This window comes from Penaeus monodon, chromosome 4 (assembly GCF_015228065.2).
Source record: "Penaeus monodon isolate SGIC_2016 chromosome 4, NSTDA_Pmon_1, whole genome shotgun sequence".
Taxonomy (NCBI): domain Eukaryota; kingdom Metazoa; phylum Arthropoda; class Malacostraca; order Decapoda; family Penaeidae; genus Penaeus; species Penaeus monodon.
Genome location: NC_051389.1, coordinates 44,659,775 through 44,670,952, shown reverse-complemented (window position 1 = coordinate 44,670,952; position 11,178 = coordinate 44,659,775). Strand labels below are relative to the sequence as shown.

General features: G+C 21.6%; 1 protein-coding gene across 1 annotated transcript in view; it reads right to left on the bottom strand.

Annotated features, from left to right (window-relative positions):
* Window positions 1-10,564: 10,564 nt before the first annotated feature.
* The window catches only part of LOC119572265 (origin recognition complex subunit 3-like), a 12,209-nt gene continuing 11,595 nt past the window's right edge, over window positions 10,565-11,178 (bottom strand). The window contains exon 12 of the mRNA XM_037919274.1: window positions 10,565-10,809. The gene's annotated coding sequence lies outside the window, so the exon portion shown is untranslated. The remainder of the gene's footprint in view (window positions 10,810-11,178) is intronic.

Sequence of the window (11,178 nt, the reverse complement as noted above, 5' to 3'; positions counted from 1 at the left end):
TGAATACCATTGCGTGGAGAGCCACGACACTGCCGAGTGCCGTGCTAGCCAACGCCAGTGGACAGGGAGAGCCACGACACTCTGTCGCCATGTGCCACTTTGGTCAGCGCCATCCAGACGGGCGTCCAAGTCACTAGCCTGGGAAACACTACTTAAGCCCAGCCAGTCGTAGTCAGAAGGGAAGCCGAGGATCACTGTGAACATCAACGGTAGGACTCTCACTCGCTTTGTTGACACAGGCTCTGAGATGACGATGGTGAAGGGCATAGTTTGCCGCACTAATTCCATGTATCCGCATGAAAGACAACTCGATGACACTGTGGGGTGCCACTGCCTTCCCCAAGGCTGTGATTGCCGAGGCGGATCTCGACTTCACCATTCATCTAAGTTTTGTTATCAGTCACACAGCCTGTAACCACCTGCTTGGAATGGATCTGCTCCAACGAATCTCCCCGTTTGTGTTTCAGCGGTCAGCCACCTGACCTGGCCAATATGTAGTTTGGTGGCCACCTGCCGCCCTCGTGAAGATTTCACGAGGGAGGAAACCTCTGCCACTCTTCATTCCTGCACGCCATGGGATACAGAAATGTCCGCCAAAAGCCTCCACTGCTAAGACACCCAAAAAGAAACACTCCCTCGTCATGTGAAAGAACCCCCGTTGTTGAGCCCTCTATTCAACCAACCTTCCCTTTTCTCGCTTTGGAGGCAGCCCGGTGTCGCTGTACCAGGTACCCTCGTTGCCGTTCATGATTAAATAACTAGAAAGCCGAGTCCTGGCACCGGGCGAGATGACACTCACTGGAATGACTGTGTCAACCCCTAGCTTTACATCTTCCGGAGGCATTGCTAAAGCAAGTCCTTTGTCCCAGCCTGACCCCGGGGAACCAAGACTCATTGTCAGCCCAAGATGTTGGCCTTTTAGCTGCACAATACAGCCAGTCTCCCAAAGGAGACAGTACCCGAGAGCGAGTATTTAGATGAAGAGTTTGGATACCAGGACAATGTTTTTTTCGTGTTCCGAGGCACGACAGCTTTGAACGAGGCTCGTCGGTAGGATATACTTGAAGCTGCTGCTGCAGGACCGGGAGACAGCAACCAACTTTCCTGGAACCAGCTGCCGCTCGACCCTCACGCCTAACCCGGTGACTTAGTTAACGACAGTGTTGATCTGCTTTCCAGGTCTTTCTGTCTGAGTGAAGCCTTTCCACAGGGAACAAAAATTATCAGAGCTAAAGGGCCCCGGATTTTAAAGGGGGGTATTAAACTTCTCCCCATAGTCTCCCTTTTTCTGTGTCGACTATAGGGCTTAGTGGGACCAAACCCTTACACTACCCCCCCCTCGAGTCATGATACCTACAAGTTATGGGGGTCAGATGGGGTTTTGTCCTGAATGTACCAAGATAGGGGGGGGCGCCCTCTTAATTACCATTAAGGCTTCCAGTTCGAATATGAATGTGCGTGTTATATCAAGATGTATTTGTATTAAGAGATTAATTGGAGTATTTCTTGTGACGCTGTACCTCTAGAAAAGTACATATTCCTTGATGTGCCTAATCTTTATATACGGTTCTTCAGACATTTAATCACACTTTATTTTAGAAAATCTTATACAACATGTAATGATTTTTTTTCTTTGGTTACATTTACTTACTTATGGATTTTTTTCTGCTGCGTCAACATCTAAGGTCTTCAGCGAGTATTAAAAATACAGTGTTACCGTGAAGCTTGGGGGCAGAGCCACCAGGTAAGGAAGTTCATATGGCGCTATGGTAAATTATAAAAGCAAACGAGATAATAATTAGTGTAAAGTTATCGGTTGAACAGTACTAGAGGGTGGTATGGTAGTGAAAAGGGTTGCGGGGGAGCTGATAGGGTACAGTACAGTATAAGGTAATGGTTGTTAGAAGGAGTAGTAGTTAATGTAGTAGGAACATGATAAAGACTGGGGGAAAAATAAAAAAACAATTTTAAACGATTAGGATAATGGCAGAAAGGGGGATATAAAAGGAAAAGGAAAGGGGAAAGGAAAAGAAAAAGACCTTGCAAATTATTAAAGCAGGGCTGAGGACCAAGGGGAGTGTCCCCCACACGGGGGGCCTCGTCCCCCCCTCCTCCCCCAAAAAACCCGAGAAAGGGGTTGGGTTTTTTGGGTTTTTTTGTTCCTTTTGATTTTCCCCTGTGCCTTTAATCTGTATTTTTTCGTTTTTTTTTGCTTTCTTGAAAAATTTTTTTTTTTCCCCTATAAAAATTAAATTTGTCCCTCACCCCCTTTTTTTTCCCACAAAATGTATTCTTGTTGTCTTTTTTTGTATTAAGTACCATTACTGTTAAAAAAAAAAATCTGGACCTTCATCTTTTCTTCTATATGGTGGTTTTGCTGTGTTTTATAAAATGTTAGGAAGTTAATCACTTTGGACAATTTTTCCTTTTGCCCTCATATAAGGAATTTTGAGAATGTTCGTATCTTATTTTGGGGGTCTGCCCTATGCAAAAATTTTAAATTTTTAAAGTTTTCTAATCCCTTTTTTGGTGGGAATTATGCCAGTTTTCACAATTGTACCTCACAGCAAAGGCTCTCATTTGCTTAAAATTGTCTTCCTGGTTGCACATACATACTGCAGGATCACTGCATTCACTGATTAAGGGTTGCATGGTATCCTTCCCATTGGGCTATAATTAGATGCCTTGCCAACAAAATTCCATATTGGAAAAAAACTAAAAATTTTGAACACCTATGAATAGGAGTGGAACCCCCACTCCCACTCCACCCTGAAACACTGAAAAACGAATATTACAGTGGCTGTTCATTTGTCTTTTATTCTTTTTAAGTTCCCTTTGTTTTCCACATGGACTGAATTTATAAACTTTAAAGACTATAAAATGTTGGAAAAGCTTCTTTTTAAATATACCTATAACCCCATTACTACAGTGAATACAGATTTGAGTGTTTCACTTTTTCTATTTCTAGAGCATACTAAGTTTTTTGTACCTTTTCATAACAAACCTCTGCAAAAGCTTCTTCTGAAAAATTCATATAAAAAATCCTTCCCCCCCCCCCCCTTTTCAAATCTACTACAAACCATTTATTATCCCATTTATTCAATGAAGGAAAGATTAAATAAGACAAACTATTTTAAAAATTTTTCTTTTATCTTATACATGTAAAAATTTTTAAAAAAAATTTCCCCTTTTAATCAAAATGAAAATCTCCCCGCTCCTCCCCATGTAAGCCTTGCTACATGGTCATCTTGTCGTGTAGGTTTTTAAAAAACCAAGGAATGAAACTCGGGAGACTCCTTGAAAAAATCGTGCTCTGTGGAAGATTTAAAGGGTATACCCCCGGCAGCAAGAAAAACATTTTCCTTCACAATGCATGATATTATGTACATCTACAAATCTGCCTTTTTTCACAGTCTTAGTGTTGGTTTATATTTTCCAAAAAAGAAAAATATTATTTACATAAAAATATATATTATATACATATATTTTATATATATATATATAATATAAATAAAAATATATAAATATATAAATAATATAAATATATATAATTATATTATATATATAAATTATTTTATAATTTTATATAATATTATAATTATTATTATATATATTAAATATATATTTAATTATATATATAATATATTTATAATATAATTTTTAATCTATATATTATTTAATTATATATATATATATATATATAATATATATATAAAAATATTATTTTATATAATATTATATATATAAATTATATAAATATATATTATATTTTTATATTAAAATTATTTATTTTAAAATATATTAAATATTTTCATATTATTAAAAAAATATAAATTATATTTATATATAAAAATATTTTTTCATATAAATATACATTTTTAATTTATATTATTATAATATTAATATATAATATATAAAATTATATATATATATATTAATAATATATTAATATTATAATATATATATATTACATTTATATATAATATATTAATTTATATATATATTATAATAATATATATATATATACATTAATAAATAAATTTTAATATTAATATATTTTTATATTTAATATATAAAATATATATATTTATTATACTATATCTATATATAAAAATTATATAAATATACATAGATATATATTTATAATAATACATAGATATATATTCATATTATAATATATAAATTTTTATATATATATATATATATTAAAATATTTCATATAATATTATATATATATACATCTATATATATATATATATTTTATATATATTTAAATTATTAAAATATATAATTTTTTTTATTAACTACATATAATATTATACTATATATATATATCATATATTTTATATAATCTATTTTAATTTTTATAACTATATTAATATATATATATATCTTTCTCTTATTATATTTTTATATATATTATATATTAAAAAAAATTTTTATTTAAAAATTTATCTATCTATCATACATTATATTATAATATATATATTATTATATTATATAAATTTTTTCCAAAAATTTTTTTATATATATTTCTAATTTTCATTTTTATATTTATTCCCCTCTTATCTCTATTTATATAAAATTTTAAAATTTATTATAATTAAAATAATATATTCATACTTTATTTAAAAATTATTATTATAATTTTTATTTTTATATTTCTATAAAATTCCCCCCTTCTTATTATTTAAATATCTTATTATTCTCTCTATCTATATTTTTTTTTTTACTCATATTATATAATTTTAATTATTACCATCATATTAAATTTTTATATATTCCCCATATATATATATTATTTTACCTAATATTATATTATTATTTAAATATATATAATTATATTTTTTACTAATTTTTTTTATATAATATTTATATATATCACCCTTTAAAATTATTATATATTATATAATTTTATTATCTTATTTATATATTATATTTATATATATATATTATATTATTATAATAATATATTATATATATATATATAAACATTTATTTATATTAATATTTATTAATAATATAATATCAAAATAAATTTTCAAATTTTATATAAAATATATATAATAATAAATTTATACATATAATAATATATAATTATATAATAATATTTTATATATATATTTATATATTTATAATATATATATATATAAAATATATATATATTTAATATATATTAAAAAATTAAAATTATTATATATATTAATATATTAAAATTTTATATTATATATATATTTTTTATATAAAAAAATTACATTTTTATATTTATCTTATATTTTTTATATAATTTTTTTTTCTTTATATTTCTTTTTTTTTATTTTATTTTTCCCCTATATATTATTTTTATTTCTTCTTTTTATTTTTCTTTCTTTAAAAATTTTTTTTTCTTTTTTTTTTTATTTTTTTCTTCTTTTTTCTTTTTCTTTCTATCTCTTCTCTAATTTTCATTATTTTTAAAATTTTTCTTTTTTTTTTCCCCTTTTTTTTTTTTCTTTTTTTCCTAACTATTTTTCTTTCTTTTTTCATGTTTTCCCCTTTTATTTTTCTTTTCTTTCCCCTTTTTTTTTTTATATTTTTTAATTTCCCTTTTTTTCTCTTTTATTTTTATCCTTTTTTTCTATATTTAAAATTAAAATTTATTTATTATATTATATTTTAATTAAATTTTTTTTTTATCCCTTTTTTATATTTATTTATTATAATTTTCCCTTTTTTATTTTATTTTATATATTATATATATTTATATTTAATTTATTTCTATCTTTTTTTCTTTTTTTTTTTTTTTTTTTTTTTTTTATATTATTTTTCCTTTTTTTTTATTTTTTATATTTTTTTTTTTTTTCTCTATTTCTTTTATTTTCTCCCCTTTTTTTTTTTTTTCTATATTTTTTCCCCTATCCTTTTTCTAAATTTTTTTATTTTTCTCTTATCCTTTTTTTTTTTTTTTATTTAAAAATTTTTTTTATATTTATTTCCCTTTATTTTATTCTATTTTTCTCTTTTTTTTTATTTTTTTTCCCTTTTCCCTTTAAAAATTTTTTTTAAAAAAAAAAATTTTTTTTTTTTAAATTTTTTTTTTTATTTTAAAAAATTTTTTTTTTTTTTTATTTCCCTTTTTTTTATTTTTTTTATTTATTATACTATTATTTCCCCCTTTTTTTTTTTTTTTTTATATTTTTTAAAATTATTTTTCTTTAAAATTTTTCCCAAAAATTTATATTTTTTTTTTTTCTTATTTTTTTTTTTTTTTTTTTTTTTCCTTTTCCAAATTTTTTACAAATTTTTTTTTTTTATTTTTTTTTCTTTTTTTTTAATTTTTTTTTTTTATTAATTAAAAACAATATTTAAAAATTTAAATTTTTTTTTTTATTTTTTTTATTTTATTTTTCCCTTTTTTTTTATTTTTTTTTAAAAATTTTTTCCCCTTTTCTTTTTTTTTTAATATATTTTTTCTTTTTTTTTTTTTTTTTTTTTTTTTTTTTTTTTATTTTCAATTTTTTCTTTTTTTCTTATATATTTTTATTATTATTATTTTATATATATATAATATTTTAAATTATATATATTTCCCTATTTTATTAATTAATATAATATTATCTAATTTTACCTTAAAATTTTATATATCTTATATTTATATATATATACCATTATATATATAATTTTTTATATATATACACTATTATATATATACCTTTTTTAAATATTCTATAAAATTAATATTAAAATATATACTATTACTATTTATTTATATCTAAAAATTTTTTTATATTTTTTTTTTTTTCTCTATTTTCCCCATTTTATTTAAATTTTTTATATAATTATATATTTTTATTTTCAATAATTTTACCTTATATATTATATTTTATTATATATTACTTTTTATATATTATTAAAATTTTATATATAAAATATCTTTTACCTTATATCATATATATCCCTATATTTCTTAAATTAATATTATATATATTTTTTTCATTTTATATCTCTTATCTTTTTTTATCCTTTTATTTAAAAAATTTTTCATTTCCCCATTTTATTTCTTTTTTTTATCTTTAATTTTTCATAATCCATCTCTTTTCATTTAAATATATTTTTATATTATATCTTTATATATTATATTACTTATTTCCTTTCTTTTTTTTATTTTTTCCCTTTTTCTTCTACTTTTTCTTTCTTTACCATTTTATCCCTTTATTTATTTTTATTTTTTTAAATTTTTCCATTATATTTCCATTTTTATTTTTATTTTTTTATTTTTTTTTATATTTATTTTTTTTTTTTTTACTTTTTTCCATTTTTAATTTTTTTTTAATTTTTATAATATATATAATTAAAATATAATATATATATATATACATTTTTATTTTTTTAAAAAATTAAATTTTAAAAATATATATATAATATATATCACATTTATATTATAATATATATTATATTTTATATTTATATAAAATTTATAATATAATATTAAAAAATTATCACATTATATTATATACTATATATTTTTTTATTATCTTTTAAATCCTTTTATATATATATCTATTTTATATATAAATATTTTATATTAAACTAAAAATTTTTTTAAAAATATATATAATATTATATCTATAATAATATTATTTAAAAAAATATTTATTTATTTTTTTTTTTCTATCTATTATATAATTATCTATCTTATAAAATATATTTAAAAATTTTATCCTTTCTTTATTTATTTTTAATTATATTATAATTTTTATTTTATAATTTTTCCAAATTTTATTTTTTTTTTTTTTTTTTTATTTTTCCTCCCTTTTTTTCCTTTATAAAAATTAATTCTTTAAAACCCTTCTTTTTTTTATTAAAAAAATTTTTTATTTTTTATTTTTCCTTTAATCAAAAAACCTTCTAAAACTTTTTAAAATTTATTTTCTTAAAACCCTCCATTTATTCTTTTTTTTTTTTCACCCCTTTCCCCCCCTTTTCCTATTTTCTTTTTCTTTTTTCTTTTAAATAATTTTAAAATTCACTATAATTTTAAAAAATAAAATTTATTAAATATAAAAATAAAATTAAAAAAAATTTTTTAAAAAATAAAATAAAAATAACCCTTAAATTATTATAAATAATTTAAAAAAAAAAACAAATACAATTATTTATTACATAAAATACCATTTTTATTAAACCTTTTTTAAATTATATTATTTATATCTTTTAAATTTAAAAAATTTCCTTATATTCCAATTTTAATTCTTTATACTAAATAAAAAATTAATATATTATTTAAAATTTTTTTTAAAAAAAATTTAAAATAAAATTAAAATTTAAAAAATAAAATTATAAATTATAATATTATTATATAATTTAAAATAAATATTATACCCTTTATTATAAATTATATAATTTATTAATTACCCAATTAAAATAATATAACCAAAACCCTATTTTTATTAAAAATATTAAAATAATTACATATTTATTTATCTTCTCTTATATAATAAAAATTTTATTAAAAAATTTTAAATATTAAATTTAAAATTTATAAATTTTTAATTTATAAATAAAAAAAAATAATTATAATTTTATTTTAAATTTATAAAATCTTTATTAAATTGTAAATTCAAATTTTTTTAATTTTTTCCCCTTTCAATTTTATATATACTATTAAAACATATTTTTAAAAACTATTAACCCAAAAATTATTACATTTAAACAAAATTTTTAAAAATTTTTTTTTAAAAATTTAAAAAAAAAAAAAAAAAAAAAAAAAAAAAAAAAAAAAAAAAAAAAAAAAAAAAAAAAAAAAAAAAAAAAAAAAAAAAAAAAAAAAAAAAAAAAAAAAAAAAAAAAAAAAAAAAAAAAAAAAAAAAAAAAAAAAAAAAAAAAAAAAAAAAAAAAAAAAAAAAAAAAAAAAAAAAAAAAAAAAAAAAAAAAAAAAAAAAAAAAAAAAAAAAAAAAAAAAAAAAAAAAAAAAAAAAAAAAAAAAAAAAAAAAAAAAAAAAAAAAAAAAAAAAAAAAAAAAAAAAAAAAAAAAAAAAAAAAAAAAAAAAAAAAAAAAAAAAAAAAAAAAAAAAAAAAAAAAAAAAAAAAAAAAAAAAAATTTTTTTTTTTTTTTTTTTTTTTTTTTTTTTTTTTTTTTTTTTTTTTTTTTTTTTTTTTTTTTTTTTTTTTTTTTTTTTTTTTTTTTTTTTTTTTTTTTTTTTTTTTTTTTTTTTTTTTTTTTTTTTTTTTTTTTTTTTTTTTTTTTTTTTTTTTTTTTTTTTTTTTTTTTTTTTTTTTTTTTTTTTTTTTTTTTTTTTTTTTTTTTTTTTTTTTTTTTTTTTTTTTTTTTTTTTTTTTTTTTTTTTTTTTTTTTTTTTTTTTTTTTTTTTTTTTTTTTTTTTTTTTTTTTTTTTTTTTTTTTTTTTTTTTTTTTTTTTTTTTTTTTTTTTTTTTTTTTTTAAAAGGAAAAAACCTTAAAAAAAAAGGGGGGGCCCAAAAAAACCCAAAAAGGGGGAAATTAAACCCTTTCCATTTTTCCTTTTGGGAGTTTAAAAAAACCAAAAAGGAAAAAAAAAGTTTTTTTTTAAAAAAAATAAATTAAAAAAAATGAAAAAAAAAAAAAAAAAAAAAAAAAAAAAAAAAAAAAAAAAAAAAAAAAAAAAAAAAAAAAAAAAAAAAAAAAAAAAAAAAAAAAAAAAAAAAAAAAAAAAAAAAAAAAAAAAAAAAAAAAAAAAAAAAAAAAAGGGGGGGGGGGGGGGGGGGGGGGGGGGGGGGGGGGGGGGGGGGGGGGGGGGGGGGGGGGGTTCCCAAAAAAAAAATTTTTTTTTAAAACCCAGGGGGGGGAAAAAAAAAAAAAAGAAAAAAAAAAAAAAATTTCATAAATAAATTTATTAACACTACTAAAAGCAATAAAAATTAAAACAAATATCTAAAGGAGAAGAGTAAACAAGTGAGATAGGTAAGATTAAGCACTTGCAGAGCCACCTATGTGTAATGACAATCAATAAAAAAAAAAAAAAAACACAATGGACACAATGTATTTTGTCTTCTTGACATCAAAGGGATGACAGTTTCATAAAAGCCTTCATTCACTGATCATTAGTTGATCATCTGCTGAAAATTAGAATATACACTGTGAATAGTTCAGGTTATTAAATCCTCTTTCATACTTAGAAATGAAGAAACAAAGCTCTGAATGATCAGAAACTCTCAATTTACACAGACTATTCAAAACGAAAATAACATGAAAGCAATACAAATATTTAAGAAAAAAAAGCTAACATTTCATACAAATGCCCCCACCTCACATAAATTCCAATGTATACATTAAGTTTGAAAGGCACCATCCACACAATCCAGGTAGACTTTGCCCACTTACTGGGCAAAGCCTGTGTCATACACATACAGGGTGCTAGTGTCTGACAGGGTCATTTCAACACCCAGCTGCAAACAGTAATACTACCAGACAGACAGCCTTATCTGGTGATTTCACTTGGCCACGGGCACCAATACTCCATTAATTTAACCTGAACAACTGATTTTCAGTTGCTTATTGGGCAGTCTGCCATTGTGTGAATAGGGCTTGAAACTGAAAGACAAAGGGCTTCTTACCTGAAGATAATGATGTGGGTTGGAAAGTGCAGTGGTAAGGGCAGCTCTAGGCATGCCAATAAGATGCCTCTTTACTGTTGATGAGCAATCAAAAAACATAATCTCATGAAGGGGTCTTTTCACTGGTGGTTGAAGCTGGGTTATGAAGACATCTTCTAGGCTGTGCAAGAACTCTGCTCTCAACGATTCAAATGCATTGGGTTTTTTAGCTTTTTTCTTTGCCAGTTCTTGCAATTTCTGTAATATATAGCTTGCACTAGAAACCATATACTTCTTGAACCAACAAATCATAATCAGGAATTACTCCTAATCTACTGAATTTTAACAAAATGTTTTATACAAAATAGTTTGTATTAGAACTTATGACCAAACAAAGGATTACTCAGTCTGAAGTTTAACCAGGAGTAACAATATTACTAGCTTTCAACTAAAAACAGAAAAGAAAACCAAAATTAACACAAAAAATCATAAAAGGAAAAAAGATCATTCTAATTTTACCTGTCATATTCTCAATATTTTGCAATTAAATCATCAGAAATTCTTGACTAAACTCTTATATCAGCCATTTATTATCATCAAAATAAAAGCTCATTATGGAAATGATAC